The sequence below is a fragment of the Eublepharis macularius genome, chromosome 15 (assembly GCF_028583425.1).
Source record: "Eublepharis macularius isolate TG4126 chromosome 15, MPM_Emac_v1.0, whole genome shotgun sequence".
Lineage (NCBI taxonomy): Eukaryota > Metazoa > Chordata > Lepidosauria > Squamata > Eublepharidae > Eublepharis > Eublepharis macularius.
This window is the reverse complement of record NC_072804.1, coordinates 27,513,499-27,531,182: the sequence shown is the minus strand read 5'-3', so window position 1 is coordinate 27,531,182 and position 17,684 is coordinate 27,513,499. Positions and strand designations below refer to the sequence as shown.

General features: G+C 49.7%; 1 protein-coding gene across 1 annotated transcript in view; it reads right to left on the bottom strand.

The window, feature by feature from the left end:
* Positions 1 to 3,048, bottom strand: part of AHDC1 (AT-hook DNA binding motif containing 1) — a 210,856-nt gene extending 207,808 nt beyond the window's left edge. The window contains exons 1-2 of the mRNA XM_054999210.1: positions 3,027 to 3,048; positions 2,423 to 2,561 (exon numbers count right to left, since the gene is read on the bottom strand). The gene's annotated coding sequence lies outside the window, so the exon portion shown is untranslated. The remainder of the gene's footprint in view (positions 1 to 2,422; positions 2,562 to 3,026) is intronic.
* Positions 3,049 to 17,684: the final 14,636 nt, after the last annotated feature.

The window sequence follows — 17,684 nt, the reverse complement described above, 5'->3', positions numbered from 1 at the left end:
AGTAAGAAAGAAAGCAACATCCCTAACAAAATTATATTCAACCAGTGCAGAATGGGACCCTCTTTCGGGGTCAGAGACCCAAACTGCGGAATAAGTGCAATCAGACAGAACTGGGTGCCACACCTTCCTTCCCTCCAGGTAGCCCAGTAAACAGACATGGTTGCCTTACAGAGGGTCAAGGCCACTGTCCCTTCCTTGACGGTAGCTCTTCAAGGTCAAGGTCTCTGGTTAACAGCAGCCTTTCAAGGTCTCAGATCGAGGTCTTCTGCTTGCCACCCACGATCTTTGCAACAGGAGATGCTGGGGACTGAACCTAGAACCTTGGGCATGCAACACGTCTTCTACTACTAAGCAACAGCCCCTCCCCAGTGGGACGTTTCTTGGTGTTGATAGGTAAGGAGACACCCAGGAGCTCATTAAGGCCAATGCTGTATCTACATCAGCCTCAAGCAGGAGTTACTCTAGGCTTATTTTACACCCTTACACAGAATTTGAGAACCCAGCTTCTGGTCCTCCCCATTGCTTTGTGCTCTGTCCACAAGGCAGTAAGTCCAGCCTGGGAATGAGTTAATTCCTAGGCAAGTTAGCTAAACAGCAATACCCAGGCACAGCGTCTGCCTTGCTAGTGAAACTTCTGCCATGCCAAATGATATCAACTGATATGGAGAAGGAAATCCCCCAAAGGTTTGCCTCAATAAGCACCCGGTACACCCCACCAACCAAAACGGCATTTCTAATTTGTTCCTTTAGGGAGTTTATTTTTTTTAAATAGCTCCATTTCCTAGATTTTTTTTTTAAAAAAAAATCTAAATCCAGAGGTGGAGGCAACAGGACTAAGCCAGCTTTCCCCCACAGTTTAGACAGGGAAGTCCCAAAGGAGACCCCCACAGAGAAGCCACACCAAGATGGTTGCAATTAAAAACAAAATGTGAAATGCCCATTAAGAATGAAAGAGAGAGAGAGAGAGAGAGAGAAGCACAAACAAAATGCCATTCTTTTGAAAACCCTCAGGGTTCCTCCTCGGCAACAGGAAATCCATGCGTGGCCCCCACCACATTTCAGCCGCCCTGAGGAGGGGCGGGATGGAAAGGTGATAAGCAAACAAACCTCACACTGGAGAAGCCAGCCCTGCTTTCCCAAAGAAGGCAGCCGGCCCAGGCTGGACGCTCTGCACAAAAGTTAAACATTTAATCACCCATCAGGAACTTCGGCGGCACCTTCATCGATTGAAGCTGAACGCCACCTGCCTTTAGGTGGGCAGCTGCTTGATTGGCAGCTGTCAATCAGTACTTTGTTGTGGATGGGAGGCGGGCGAGAAGAGACCCCCCTGCTGCTCTCCTACCATTATTTTGCAGAAGCGCCGCTTGTGCCGCAGGTCTCCTTCCTCCCCCCTGCCCCCCCCCGCAATCTGGACCGGTTTTGCAAGATCCCCTCCCTTTTCCTGTGCATGAAGTCTCCTCCGTAACCTTTCACACACACCCCGCGTGATCCGGGGCTCCTTTGCAACTCCAGTCCAAAATGATCTTGGAGGGGGGGCGGGAGGAGAAGAAAAAAGTCTGGCGGAGAGGAGGCAACTTCGCCCTCGTCCAGCGGGGGGTTCCGCAGGGCGCTTCCGTCCCCAGTCGCGCCTCTCCGCCAGCCCCACATACTGAAATAATAAGAGAGTTGTTCGCCGGAGAGCTCCGGCGCCCCCACCCCCAACTCCTTCCCTTTTCAAAAAGCACCCCCTCCCCTTCCCCCCCCCGCCGGTAAACAGATCCGCTCACTCCTGCACACGCATCCAGCGCCACGCCACAGCCCGCCCGGCCCCCGTTCTGCATGTGTGAATCCCGACTCATGTTTACACCGAAAGCGATTTCGGCAGCAATTTAGAGAGCAGGCTGGGGGGGGGGGGGGAGGCGAGAAAGTGGCGGCGGCGGCTCAGCACATCGCGGCGGTGAAATTTTTAATACATAAAAGAGACCTGAAGAGGTGTCGCTTGGGAAGGGGAGGAGGAGGAGGGCGAGCGAGCGCAGGAAATCAAAAGAAACATTTTGTGTGTGTGCGCTGCAACTGTCTTGGTCCAACTGCCAGGGCTCTTCGCTCCCCCGGGCTTGAAACAAAAGGCTGCTTCATACGGACTACACACTGGGGGGGGGGGCTTCCCCCTTTAAATCATTCATCTCTCGCCCCCCCCCCCTCCCCAGCCTCCTCCCCCTCCCTTCCTGGGCCAAGCCCCATTGAGACTTTGTTGCCTGCAGAGACTTCGGGCAGCTCTTAAGGTGGGTGGAAAGCCTCCCCCTCCCTCTCGCCCCCGAAGGTGGGGAAAGCCAGACCCCGAAAGGGGAAGCCGCGGAGCATCCCGCCGGAGCGGGCGGCTGAGCAGGGGGCGCGTTTCCTTTTCGAGGGAGGGGGCACAAAAAGGGGGGCCTCGGCTACTCACCCGCCGCCGCCTGCTGCTGCTGCTGCTGCTGGGCCCCGATCCCCTCGCTGGCTTTCCGGGGGAGACTTTTCTCCTCGCGAGGCGGTGCGGACTCCTGGCCGCCGGGGAGGCTGCCCGACCCTTCGGCGCCACTGCCAACCTTCAGCGAGAGCATATTCATCGCCCCTCGGCTCGCCCGCTCACATTATCCTCGCGCAGCTCGGCTGGACATGACGCCCCCGCGGCTCCGCTCGCTCGCTGGCTGCCTCTGCCCGCCTCCCGCCCCCCGAGCCCCTCTCGCGCTCTCCTCCCTTCCCTCCCTCTCCGACGCACAAAAGAAGAGAGCGCCAGGAGGAGCGGGTGGGAAGAAAATGTGCAAGGCTGGGAGAATTTGCGCCCCGGCTGGGCTCTCCCTCCTTGCCGCGGCTGGGCGGGGGGAGGCAAGACACAAGCCAGAGCCTGGCGGCGGCGGCGGCGGCGGCGCCCCCTCCCCAGCCTTCTCCTCCTCCTCCTCCTCCCTGGCTCGCTTGGCTTGGAAAGGGAAGGCGGGGGAGCAGGCGCAGGCTTCCTTCTGCCGAGCTCCTTAAGAACCGCTCTCGCTCGCCTGGCAAAGCGCTCTGCTTACCTTGTCAGCAAGCGAGCAGCAGCCCCAGCATCCGGAACCCCAGGGAGAGACCTGCAAAGCATCTTGGGGGATGTAGTTTGGGGGGAAAGAAGGTAGGCTAGACTTTAAGGGAGGTACCAAGAGCGGAAGGGGGGGGGTGGCGGGGCTCGCTCTTCCTCGCATTGGGGTGGGTTTTGTTGTGGGGGGGGGGGGTGTTAGGAGGAGGGGGGTGGGAAAGGAAAGGAGCAGCCATACCAGGCCTGCTTGGAGGTGCCGGGGAGTTGCCTCGGAGCCAGTCCTTCCGGGCAGGGCTTCTCAAAATAAAGACATACAAAGATGCAACTTTTCCCGATTTTTAAAAAAGTGGCAACTTTTAAAACGTAACAAAGAAAAGCTACAAGTTTTCCAATAAAAAAAAAGAGGCGACTTTTTGTGCACTCCAGCTGAACGTTTGGCCTTTCTGCATGGAGCACTGTCACCCACATTGGATAAATGCTCGTGTGATATAGGTACCATACTTTGCCTGGAATGTTTGATGAGCTCAGAATTTTTTTTAAGGGCGAAAAAAAATCCCCAAACCTACGATTAACAAACCGGTCACTGTTTGTGTGTCACCAGTGCCCTCTGATGGTGGGAATCGGAACTACTCCGCTCGGCGTACCTAAATGCAGGATCGGTTTCTATAGGGCAGGCTGCTGAGAAGATGCGCGACGCCCCCTCTTATGTTGGCGGCTGGGGCTGGCAATAGACGTGCTTTTTCCCTTTCCCTTTTTCCGAGTTATTGGAGAGGAAGCCGTCGTTGCCTGTAATGTGTACATTTATCTGGTTATCATCTCTTTGACAAACGGGTTTGGTAGGTTTTTGTAGCATTCTTTAAACAACTGCAAAACCTGTTTGACCAAAGATGACACAATGGAGTAGTGTGGGGATGCTATGGGCTTGGATGTTCCCGTTACACCACTTTCTACTTTTGAACGAACTCAACAGAGGCAGTGTGGTGTCATGTTCAGAGTGCCGAATGAGGACTCGGGCTTGGATCCCCACTTTGTCATGGAAGCTCAATGAGTGACCTTGGCCATTCATTGCCTCTCTACTGAACCTACCTCACAGGGCTGTTGAAGTGAGGATAGAACGGAGGCAGGCAGAACAATATTATAAGCTGCTTTGGATCCCCGCTGGGGATCCCAATTGGGATCATCCCCATTGGGAAGAAAAGATGAAATAACTTGTTTTTGCAGAGCTGTGTTCATATATTAGGACTTTATCATTTGTCATGACTGGAGTTACCTCTTGAAGGATGTTTATCCCTGTCGGATTCCACTTGTGGCAAGAAAGTGATAAATCCGATTTAGTTGCTGCTGCAAGGACACCCAGCGGAGGGTTGCCACGTCTCCGAGATCTGCCGATGGAGCCTGGAACCTAAAGGGCTGATCCTGGTGAGCAAAGAACAGAGAAGAAGATACGAAGAGCCCTGCTGGATTGGACCAGCAACCTGCCTCACACAGCGACCAACCAGTTGCCGTGCAGGGCCAACAAACAGAGCATGGAAGCTGAGCTGCTCCCTTGCTGCTGCCTAGCAGCCCTGGCATTCAAAAGTTTGCTGCCTGGCAGAATAGTGTCAAGAGAGAACCTGGCTCTGCCTGGTGCCTCAGAATTATGCAGCACAGAATATGAATGGAAAAAGCCCTCAAGAGATCCAGTGCAGCATAGCGGATGGAGCGTCTGGCTAGGATCCTGGAAGGCCCAGGATCTGATCCCCACTCTGCCATGAAAGCTTCCTAGGTGACCTTCAGCCCAGTGCATTTGATCAGCCTAACCTATCTCATAGGAGTAGAAAAGAGCAAGAGTCCAGTAGCACCTCTAAGACTAACAAAATTAGTGGTAGGATATGAGCTTTTGCGGGGCTTTTTTTCTGGAAAAAGAGGTGGTGGAACTCAGTGGGTTGCCCTCGGAGAAAATGGCCACATGGCTGGTGGCCCCGCCCCCTGATCTCCAGACAGAGGGGAGTTGAGATTGCCCTCTGCACCGCTGAGCGGCACAGAGGGCAATCCAAACTCCCCTCTGTCTGGAGATCAGGGGGCGGGGCCACCAGCCATGTGGCCATTTCAAGAGGTTCTGGAACTCCGTTCCACCGCGTTCCTGCTGAAAAAAAGCCCTGAGCTTTTGAGAGTCACGGCTCACTTGAAGATACTCTGAAGAAGTGAGCTGTGACTCACAAAAGCTCATACCCTATCACTCATTTTGTTAGTCTTAGAGGTGCTACTGGACTCTTGCTCTTTTCTGCTGCTACAGACAGACTAACACAGCTTGATCTATCTCATAGGGTTGTTGTTATAAGAAGATGGAGAAGAGGAGAACTATAGTTTAAACAGCTTGGAATTCCAATTAGGGAGAAAGGCAGGTATAATATATATATATATAAATAAATAAATGCAAACTGCATCAAGAGAAGGCTTAAACAGCCCCCCGCTCCTTGACCCGACTGCTAGCCCTGAGTTTTTACTCTTTCCCTTGGAAGGCCTCAAGAAAGAAGTTGAAACCTTCACCCTTGAAATCAAACCCTAACTCAAGATGGGTGAGGTCACTATCCGGGCATGCCCCTGGACAAACCTGTCCAGAACTAGGACTTACAAAGTTGCAAACATGTGGCATCAGTCATGTGACAGAAAGAGGAGGGGCCAGTGTTATGACTTTGCCATAGGTGGTAGAGGGGGAGAGCAATGGACAAGAAACTCAAGCTGAACAGCAGGAGGTGTGCCATGTGCCATAGTGAGGAACAAGCCAAAAATCGAAGCCACAAACGAATACACTCCATCATGGAGTGACCTGCTGCTCCTCTGGGCGTGTGTGCCTAGAGCAGCAGGAGACATGATGTTCTTCTCTATGCATGTGCACTAACAAAAGGAAACAAAAAGTGGTAGCTCCAAAGAGGCGCATGATCTAGTAAATAGAGCTTAGATCCAGAGGAGTTAGCTGTTTTAGTCTGTAGTAGCAAAATAGTAAAGAGTCCAGTAGCACTTTTAAGACTAACCAACTTTATTGTAGCATAAGCTTTTGAGAGCCACAGCTCTCTTCATCAGAGCTCTCGAAAGCTTATGCTACATTAAAGTTGGTTAGTCTTAAAAGTGCTACTGAACTATTTACTAAATAGAGCTTAGTGATCCTCTGGAATGCCTGGATCCACGGCTTGAAGATCACGGCCCTAAAGAGTAGCTAGTGTTAAACAGCAGTGTAGAAAAGGATCAGAAATCCTGATGTGTAGTTAACAGTGGGATCCTAAGCAGTTACACCTTTCTAAGCTCACTGACTTCAACTGCTTGGGATCGCCCTGTTAGAGGCCAAAAGCGCCGAAGGATGGAGAAAGTCATATAGATCAGGGCCACAGGCATTGGTTTTTTTAAAAAAATGCTCCTTTCTACCTCATTCCCTTACTCAAAACTGCCTTCTCCAGCTGTGTCTAGCCCTGGCAGAGAAAAAAGGCCAGTACCAGTATTGACTGTCTTTTTCTCTGAAATTAAAGTTGCTGGGGGAGGTAATTTTGATTGAGGAAATGGCCTGGGAGGGAGAAGTTTTTCTTTTTAAAAAATTCCTCTGTACCATAGGCCTGATTGATTTTCCATCACGGATATACTGTGGGAAGAAGGACAAAATCTCCTACCTTCCCCAGTCCAGATCCATAGGATGTTCTCCCCCGCCATCACCCCAAGTTGCTTTTTGTAACAAAATTAGATCTTGTGTCTGCTATCCCTAAGAAATTGACAGTGCAATCATAAGCAGAGTTACATGCTTATAAACCCCATTGTCTTCGCTGGACTTAGCAAGGATGAACTCTGCTCAGAATGGCTCTAGTTTTAGGTGGGTAGCCGTGTTGGTCTGAAGTAGAACAGCAGGGTTTGCCTCCAGTGGCACCTCAGAGACCAACACAATTTTCAGAGCATAAGCTTTCGAGAGGCAGAGCTCCCTTCTCCAGAATGGCACTGTGAGGTTGCAATCCTAAATACACCTATTAGGAAGCAAGTCCCATTGCAACCACTGGGATTTCTTTTTGAGTAGGAAGGACTAGGATTTGGGAGACCGAGATTCTAATCCCCGTTCTGCTATGGAAGCTCACTGGGCAATTGTGGGCCACTAACTTGTTTTTAGCCTAACCTACCTCACAGGGTTGTGAGGACAAAATCAAAAAGGGGAGAATATTGTAAGCCATTTTGGGTAGCCATTGTGGAAAAAAGTGGGGTATAAATGTGGAGAAAAGTGGGGTATAAATGTGGAGAAAAGTGGGGTATAAAGGAAGTAAATAAATAAATATGACAGGCAGCAGTTCTTCAGGACAGACAAAAGTGTTTCCTGAGATTCTCAGGACTGAATCTGGGACCTTGTATGTGCAAGGAATGAGCCACAGCCCCTCGGTAAAGATGCACCTGTAAAGAGTCATTTCAACACCTACAATCTAAACACTGGACCATTCCACACATTATGAAGTCCATATGGTGAAGAGACACGGGCTGTCAACAGACATGGTTTTGTAGTTTTGTGGTGGGAGTTCAGTTCCCAGGCTTGCTGGGGCTCAGTTTGAATTGGGACCATCACAAGCAGAGAGCGGGGTCTTTGGGCTATTTTTTTCCCCAGGAGCTGCAAATTTCCTCAATGAACAAATCACACGTGGCCATTGGTATATGTAAAAATCACCTCTAGGGCAAATAGTGGTACCTGAAGCTGTTTCAAGGTGGAAAAACCACATGGGGGGAAGTTGAAAGCCCCTCTCCCCACATGCTGTGATGCTAATTGCCCCCCCTCGCTTACCTAGGGATTGAGTTTCCAGTGCAGAACTCCAGGCACACATCTGTCCCAAAGGGTGGCCATGTCTGCCTTGTAGACTTTGCATGAATTGGCACTGAAGTCTTTAACTGGAGATGCGGGGGGTTGAACCCAGGACATTTCTGCATGCCAAGCAGGTGCTCTGCCACTGAGCCACTGCTCTCCTGAAATGGAGCAAGGGAGAAACACATTTTGAAGACAGTACAGATGGCATATTATAATGCCAAAAAAAAATTCGCCCACAGGAATCAATATCTGTCCGGAAAGGTCTATCAGTGCATGAGGATTTTGTGAAGCAGCCACTCTGCCTCCCTTGAACAGACTCCGCCAGATGCACAGCTCAGCAACATCTGCTGTGTGGACAAGCCAAGAACTCTGACCATTACTCAGCATTGCTCTTTGGCTTATGGCCTTGGTGCACTGACAGCGCTATCCTGGGGGGAGGGAGGCCAAACGTTCTTAGGGAGCTGACTTGCTCAACGCCTTCGTGCTGGACCCAGCCACCAGTGCAGCCCCACAGCCACTGCCCACCGGTGGCACACCAACATATGTCCCTGTGGCAGTGCAAGACAGCGTGGACCCAAGGCTGACCAGAGTTAGTCAGCTCTTTAAGCCAGCCCAGGCCAAGAACACCCCTCACAATGCAGCAGAAAGTTGTCACCAATAAAAACAGAATAGCCCATAAGTTCCCATGCAAACTGAGAATTCAGCTGCCTCCCCACCCATATGGCCCTGCTCAAAAAGCCTGGTGGAGCGCGAGATGCAGACTACAGCTGCAGCCAATCATCTCCCTCCTGCCCCTGCAGCAGCCAAGTCCCTCCTCAGCACCCAATCCCCCCCCCACACACACACATCCTGCATAAACCCTGGTCAGGACACACTAGAATTCGTTAGGCAGGGTGCATGGCACAGTGCTCTGTCTCGGAGCTCCCTATCATGTGGACTTAGAGTGCATGGCACCTTGGTGGCAGGAAAAGCACAGAATGGGTGAGCACTTAGCACTTACACCCCAGGAGGAGATCAGGGTCCAGACTGTGCGACCAACATGTCTCATTGCAGTCCCCTAAAGACCTAAAACGAGATGGCTTGACTCCATCAAAGAAGCCACGTCCTCCAGTTTGCAGGATCTGAGCAAGTCTGTTAATGATGGGACGTTTTGGAGGTCTTTCATTCATAGGGTTGCCAGAGGTCGGAGGCGACTTGACGGCACATCACACACACACACACACACGACAGGTACCCAGTCTCTGAGGGCTCTGCAAGGATTCACTAGCAGGTAAGCAAGAGCTGGGAATCCCGCTGCCCCAGCCCAGCCACCCTCCTCCACCTCCCCTGTTCCCCTTGCACGAGATGGGAGCAGAGCTGACAGGGCCACTGCCCTTAACACAGCCTGGCAGCATGTTGGGGGGGGGGGAAGGAGTGGCCTGAGCCAGGTGCGCCAGGAACCGTGGCCCATGTCGTGATGGGGCAAGTCCCCAGAAAAGTGTACCTGGGAGAGCTGCCAGGGGGCATGCGTGAAGCCCTGCACTGTTAGCATACTCCCTTGACAAAGACCCCTTTCTTGCATGGAAACTGCCCCCCTATCCTGAGTGGATCAGCTGGCCAAGCAACCCCGGGACTCATTCCCTTGCAGGATGAGAGCCCTTTGCTCTACCTGTAGTAGCAGCACCTCTCTCATTTGCAGTCGCTGAGCACTTCCACACAGGATGGGAGTCTTACAGATGGCAATAGCATCCACCTCGGGGTCTCCTGGCAATCCCCCACCCCTAGGATGGAATGGTGGATCTTGCTGGGGTGCTGCAAGCATGGCTGTGGCTGGCACACACCTGTGCTTTTTGCCATTACTGCACACGTCTGTGGTTTGTTTTTGTGCAGGTGGTGATTTGACACGAAGACCTCAGAGCATAACTATTACTCTTCCTGCCCCTCTTCTCTGTCTCCAGTTCTGGACAGTTCTGTTCTCCTAGAGCATCGTGCCCTGGGCAGCTGTTCGGCCTGGGAGTCTGCCTCACTCACAAGCACACTGCCCTGGGCACAGCACAGCCACGTTCTCCATGGTGGCTGGGAGCAGCTGTCACAGGCACAGGTGCCATACTGGCCGGAGGGAGCTGGCAGCTTGAGTCATTGGACCCCTTCCTGTTTTGCAGTTGTGTAAAATCCGGGTTGTTCCACAACTGTGTCCCTGTCAGTCTGTTTGTGAGCAGATGGGGCTAGCCCTATACCACTCCCCCCCATCCCCCTATCTGTAACTTCCCCTGTAACTTCCCCCTTCGCATGTCCGAGAGGGCAGGCTCTGTTGCAGGTGTGGCCATGTGGGGTGGCTGAGGCAGGTTGCTGTGGCATCGCTGGACTTCTCTTTTGTTCTGCTGCAAAACCACCTTGGAGGCTGTGCCCACACTGAGGTCCCCACCCCCTTTCCCCATACACTGGGGCTGTGTGCAGCTTGCATGGGGAACAGGCAGGCGGGTGGGTGCTCCGAGGCAGTGCACAGCTGCTCTGGGAAGGATCGGGGTCTCTGGGTTTGCACTCTCCCACAGTACTGCTAGCATCTAATAAGCCACACAGATTGTTAGCACAGGTGCAAGGCAGCCGTGGCAGATGCATGGAATCCGCTTCCATGGGTGCAGCAGATGGGGAGTGGTGGGGCAGAGTGTTGGCAAATTGCTGACTTTCTAGGGTGACCCAGTGGACAGCCCATACAGGCTTTGGCTGTTTGAAGAGGGGTAGCCAAAAGTGAGCCCCAGAGCTTTGGCCTGCCTCTCGCCTCTCCCCAAGCAGTGTTCAAACCAGGAGCCCCCCGTCACGCTATCCCAGTGCCTTTCCACTGAGCCACACCTGCCTGTGTGATGTTCCCTGCCTGGCCCCTTGTGACTGATGGAGAGCTCAAGGCTGCAGTGGGGTGCCTCATTTCTGCTGGCGTGTCTCTTGGGAACCTCCCCTCCTAGTGCTGAAGTTAGGGGTCTGGGCTGGGTGTCAGCATCTGTAGGTTTGAGCCTTGCTTCAGTGATTAAGTGGTCTGGCTGCGAATCAGCACTCTGCTGGTTCAAATCCCACCACTGCCATGAGCTCAGTAGGTGGCCTTGGGTCAGCCACTCCTCTCAGCCCCAGCTGGATTGTGGGGATAATAATAACACTGACTTGCTCACCATTCTGGGTGAGGCACTAATCTGTCTAGAAGAGTAGTATATAAGCGCAGTTATTATTATTATTTCTATTTTTACTTTTCCAGGGGAAGGGTGTCTGTGGCTTGGAGTGGGGGGGGGGTCTTGCATGTGGGCAGCACTTTTGCTGCCATCCTGGCCCTTGCCAGGGGAGGTGTTTGCCACTGGGGGGGGTGTCCCCTTTGGGCTGCGGCGGGTGCCTCTTGGGCCACATACCTCCATTAGGGCGCTGCTTTTGTGGGGTCTTCCTATCTGCTGGGAAGATTTTTTGCAGTTTAATCTTGAATATGTCCAAGAGCTGGTCTTTAAAACCTGCTAATAAAACCATTATCCTACCTCCCCCGGTCTCGATTCCTTAAAAGGCACCCTTAAGAACTAGGTCTATAGTTCTTTGAATCCTTTGCATAACGTGTGTTGAAAATTTACGAATGTAGAACTATTTAATGTTAGTCAAAGGGTGCTATCCCACCAAAGTTCAGCCTTTAAAAAATTCTATGGATCTCAAAAGAATTCAATGCACTTGTAATTCTTTTGTGCTGAAATTGACAGGACTCAACATTGGCTGGATCATACCTAAAATTAGGAAAAGTTTCTTTGCGGCAGGGTGCTATGGCATGCTTTGGTGAATTCCTGTGATCTTTATTCCTCCCTGCATTCTCTTGATTTGTTCTTTAGCATACTTGAATCCATTATGTGCCTGACGGTGCAATTCTAAACAGAGTTACTCCCTTTTAAATCCCTATCTGTTTAGAATTACACACTGGGAATCCATCCATTTTCTTATTTTGTATAACCTCACAGAACCCAGCGAGGCTTACATCCCAGTAAATGCCTATAGGATGGGGCTGTGATGCAGCTGGTTCTTTCTCTGGGCTTCTCAATGCGTTGGTTTTGTGCCTCCGGAGCACTAGATGGATCAGGGTTTTTTGGCCTCCTGTCGCCGATGATGTCAGCTTTGAATTCTCGTTCCTATTTTTAGAAACGGGTCAAAATCAATACCAATCTGCATAGTTTTTTTTCCCATTCTCTCAGGGCATTTGCATGGTATTAATATGACATAACGACATTCTTAGCACGTGCACGAAAACGACTACATTTTGATCCCACCCAAGGAGCTCAGAGCAGTGGGAGTGTTCTTTCCTTGACCGGTTTTATCCTCACAACCACCCAGCAAGGTAGGTTAAATGGAGACAAGGGAAGATAGGCCATTAAGTTCACTGGGGGAAAGTCCCAGGGGACCACAGGCCAGGGGGAGACATCCCCTCCAATTGAGGGCAGCCCCACCCAACCAAGGCAAGACTCACTTCACACAGGATGGCCCTGCATGAGGTGGTGGGATCCACTACTGCAGGCTGGCACAAGGTGGGTGGACAGTAGCCATTGCCCCTTCAAGCTGGCAGCTCACGCTTTGTGCACAGCAGCAGGTGCCAGCCAGAGGACCACCCTTGACATGAAGTGGGCAGGCAGGAGCAATTCCTCCCTCCCTCTGTGAGGGGCCCTTTTCCAGAGCCTTTTGTCATCCCCAGGGCTTTTTTTCTGGGAAAAGAGGTAGTGGAACTCAGCGGGTTGCCCTCGGACAAAATGGTCACATGGCTGGTGGCCCCGCCCTCAATCTCCAGACAGAGGGGAGTTGAGATTGCCCTCCGCGCCACTGAGCGGCACGGAGGGCAATCTCAACTCCCCTCTGCCTGGAGATCAGGGGGCGGGGCCACCAGCCATGTGACCATTTTCAAGAGGTTCCAGAACTCCGTTCCCCCACGTTCCCCCTGAAAAAAAAGCCCTGGTCATCCCAGCCCATCCCAGGGCAGAGAGAGAGGGTGACTGGCCTGAGGTTATCAAACAAGCTTGCTGACCTCAGAGAGAAGATTCAGACCTGGGTCTCCTGGAAAGCAAACTCTGAGCCAACATTAAAATTAGGTGGTCTTACACCTGGCTTCTATCCAGTAACATCTCTTCTGTTGTTCCTTCCTATTTGGGGGAAATGGTGCCCATGAAAGGAAAATGGCACTGAAGACGGAAGCAGCACCTTTTGAAGCACAGAAAACTTTCCTCGTGGGAGGCCAAGGTGGTTTGGGAAAGCAACTTTAAAAACCTTGACGGAAACTGCAGCAAGACAACCGTCACTTGATGCTGTGAGGAAGCTCAGAGGCAAATCACTGCTCTTAGGAACCCAAACAGCGGCAAAGAGCCTGTGTATAAAAGGTCTGCTACACCACTACTGGAAGGGGACCGAGTATTCAAATGAAACTAGGATGGGGGGAGGGTTTCTATTCAAGAGGGAAGAAAATGCTGGGTGGAAGATGGCACCATAAGTCACATGGAAGTTTTAAGGGAAAAGCCTTCATTAACTTTAATCTCAAGTTTAGAAAGGTCAAGTATTCATCTCACAGAGCCTTAACGTTGTCAAGGTTGCCTGTCAGGTTTGAAGCATATATCTGTGGGCATCATAAAATGCCATGGTTTGGCACAAACCCCTTCTAAAGAACTAAGAGCAGAATGGCATAAAATGGTCTTCTTGGAATGGACTGGAATTTAGTCCCTGTGAGTGAACATAGAACGATTCATGACCCCTCCCCCCCTCCCCCCTACATCTCTTCAATGTGTTAAGCAGGGGTGCCAATCATTCCCGTCTGCCTTTTTTACTGATAGGTTTAAAATAAATAAGCATAATACCAAACCTCCAATAAACATATCTTTGGGGGGCATGTCTGCTTCCCTGGATGGGAAGGGCAGGAGGTATGTGATCTGGTTGCTCTTCCAATCTCTGCCTCAAAATGACTTAAGATAGGTGACTAAGCCCTACGTTGTTTTTTCCCCTGAAGATATGCCAGGGCCAAGCCATAGCAATGCTGCAACTGTGTTAGGGTCTTAGGAGAGACCACTTTTTAAAAAAAATGTTCAAAGCGTTCCTTGGAGAGGGAAAGTTAATGTCCTGAGCGGTGGGGGAAGAAACCTTTCCTCTCCGGCTATTTTCTTAATTTAAATCTTTCCCTCTCGATCTGCTATTTGCCTCACATGGGAAAAAAATCCTGTGATATCTGTGTGCTCCCCCACATAGAAAAAAATAAGAGATGGGAGTTACTTGGATTTGTGAAAGCAGTCCGAGGAAGGGATTAAAAAATCAATCCCAGAACTGCAACTTGGATATACGCCGCCTCCCCCCAGCAGTCACTTTGAACATTAAGAGAGGGGACCATCTGATCATGGATTTCCTGCTCTCTTCTCTCGGAAAGCACTGGACTATAACTTAGAGCTTAATTAATGATGACAAAGTTTAGCACCACTAGGTTTGGGGACTCTCTTTTAACAGGGACCTCTCATTTCTTCCTTACTATATATGCTTATATCTTGGATTTCCTATCCTGTGACGGATGATAATTACTTCAACTATACCCCTCTAACTTCCTGCTTATCTCATTCCAGCCTACCTTATGTTTTACATTTGCCTGTTTGCCTAATTGGGAGTGTCTCATATCCACTCTGAGTGAACTGATTACTTTTAGGATTGGACCATGATTTGAACTGGCCTCTCTCTGTAACATTTTTCCTACTCCATTTTTCTGTTGTGTATATAAATCAGCCTGATGAATTTACACTCCAGTGCATCTGATGAAGTGAGCTCTTAGTAGCTAAAGTGCCGGAATATATTGTTACAGTTTAAGGTGCTGCTGGGCTCCTATTTTACTATTTAATTTTTAAAAACTACCTCTCATTATTAGAAGGAAACACTATTCTTAGAATTTTCTAAAATGTTTGATTGCTTTTTTATTCCTCCAAAGAACTAAGGATGACAGTGTGCAACCTCCCCTATTTTAGCCTCACAATAATCCTGTGAGGTAGGCTAGGCTGAAAGAGTGACTGGCCCAAGGTCAGCCAGTGACTTGCGCGGTCAACGGTGGGTCTCCACAGGATACCACCATACTAAATCAGCAAGTCAAATTCTATTATTTAAATGTGAGGTATGGCCACAGTTGTGTATCGTTCTGGTTTCCCCAAAGCAAAAAAAGAAATCGTAATGCTGCAAGAAGGTATAGCAAATGCAACTAAAATGATCGATGGTTTCAGCAACTTTCTTTGCAGAAAAGCCATAAGCATTTACAGTGCAATCCTATGGAGAGTTACTCCAGTCTAAGGCCATTGACTTCAATGGGCTTAGACTGGAGTAACTCTGCATAGGATTGCACTGTTAGAATTAGAAAAGACAGAGGCTAGAGGTGTACAAAAATTCTGAGTAGTGTGGAATAAGATAAATTTTTCTCCCAGAGTCTCAACAGCAAAAGTATGATAATTTCTAAAAAAAAATGGCAATTGACTGGGAACTGGTTCAAGACAGATAAAAGGAAATACTTTCTACCCCCTTCAGAAATACATAATTAACTTACAGAACTCACTGCCACATGATGTGATGATGATTGCTGGCTTAGATAGTTTTTGAAAGAGCAGATAAATTCATGGAGGACAAGTCTTATCAGTGGCGTTTAGCCTTGAAGGCTACATGGAACTTCCATGGTCAAAAGCAGTCTACTTCTAAATGCCAGTCTGGGGGAGTTGAAGAGCTTTGGAGTGCTGCTGTCTCCACACCCAGCATCTGGAGCAAACGGTCTTTTTGTTCAGATCCATCTGAATTCTTCTTATGCTTTTAATTTAATCCTCACAATTGCCCTTTGATGTTGGTTAGGCTGAAACCCAGTGAATTACTCCAAGCAGTGGCGCAGCTAAAGCAAAGCATGATCTCAAAACTGTGTCCACATTTCACTGCACATGCTGTTTTCCATTGCTTGCTTGTTCAGGTTTTTTTCCTTCTGTTTTCTTTTCAGTTTAGGAAGGGGCAGCATCAGAAATTGTGTAACTGTAAGAACCTAAAGATCCAAAAGCTACATACTTTACTAGCAAATTATATAGAATGAAGGTCCAATGACATGCTAGCAGCTTTTGTACCACAACTAAATACTTCCACAATACATTGACTGTCAGACACAGTGTGTGTGTGTTATGTGCCATCAAGTCCTTTCCGACCTATGGCAACCCTATGCAGGGCTTTTTTTCTGGGAAAAGAGGTGGTGGAACTCAGTGGGTTGCCCTCGGAGAAAATGGTCACATGGCTGGTGGCCCTGCCCCCTGATCTCCAGACAGAGGGAAGTTTAGATTGCCCTCTGCGCCACTTGGTGGCACGGAGGGCAATCTAAACTCCTCTCTGTCTTGAGATCAGGGGGCGGGGCCACCAGCCATGTGACCATTTTCAAGAGGTTCCGGAACTCCGTTCTACTGTGTTCCTGCTGAAAAAAAGCCCTGACCCTATGAATGAAAGACCTCCAAAACATTCTGTCTCTAACAGACCTACTCAGATCCTGCAAACTGGGGGATGTGGCTTCTTTTATTGAGTCAAGCCACCTTGTTTTAGGTCTTCCTCTTTTCCTGCTGCCTTCCACTTTTCCTAACATTATTGACTTTTCCAGGGAATCTTGTCTTCTCATGATGTGACCAAAGTATGATAGCTTTAGTCTTGTCATTTTAGCTTCTAAGGAGAATTCCGGCTTGATTTGATCTAGTACCCACTTATTTGTCTTTTTGGCTGTCCATGGCATCTGCAAAAAACTCCTCCAGCACCACATTTCAAATGAAGAGTGGAATGATAAAACATCTCTTTTATCTGGGTAGGCCTACCCCTCCTGCAGCCAGGCTAACTTTTCATTAGGAGTCTTGGAAGACCCATAAACCCGTGATTTCCAAAAGCTGCCTAAATCAGCCCACTAGACTTCACCATGGAGGCTCCAAATCTCACCTCTAATGTAGGACCCACAGCACCTCTAGTGATGAGGAAGTGTCACTGCATGGAGGGTGTGCAGGCACATGGCCAGCCTGTTGGTTTTCCAGCCAGGACCAGTTTAGATATAGTTAGTTAGTCATTCAGTCATAGGAAAGAACTTCAGACTCTTTCAGGAGAGAGTTTGTCCCCAGCAGCCTTTTGGCCTGGGAAGTCAGATGATGCTGGAGTTGTGGTACAAAAAGTGCTACTCAGGGAGATCAGTTCTCAAAGACCTGCTGACTTCCCTCCATCTGGGCAACTTTGCCTCTGGAGGAATCTTGTGTCTTAGCTACAGTAAGCCTGTAGGCCCTTTCGTTGTGGAGACGGGAAAGGTGTATCTCCACATCTAAAAAAGCTACAGATATTTTTGTTTAAATGAGTGCTGGGAATTCTGAGGAACTAGTACATCTGTTGTTATAACATTAAATTATGTGCCGATCAAAGATTTTAAAGAACAGAAAAAGCCCTTTGTTGGCAGGTGCAAAAGACTGGAGAAGGGAAAATAGTGCCAAGGTAGGCAGGTCCAGCAGGATCCAAACTTTCCCAGGCACATGGTTGCTATCCCAACTTTGCTATGATCTCTCCCAAAATATCATAGCACACCAGGTTTGGGGAAAGATTGCAAAAAAGACTGGGAAAAGCCAAGAAGCGGGCTGGGGGGCAGAACTGCTAGCTAATAACATGGGGGGGGGTGGAGAGTGCCCTCAAGTCAGAGTTGACTTATGGCAACCCCTGCTGGGGTTTTCATGGCAAGAGACTCACAGAGGTGGTTTGCCATTGCCTGCCTCTGCAGCTCTGGTCTTCACTGGAGGTCTCCCATCCAATTATTAACCAAGGCTGACCCTGCTTAGCTTCTGAGATCTGACAAGTTCAGGCTTACCTAATAGCGTACAAGCC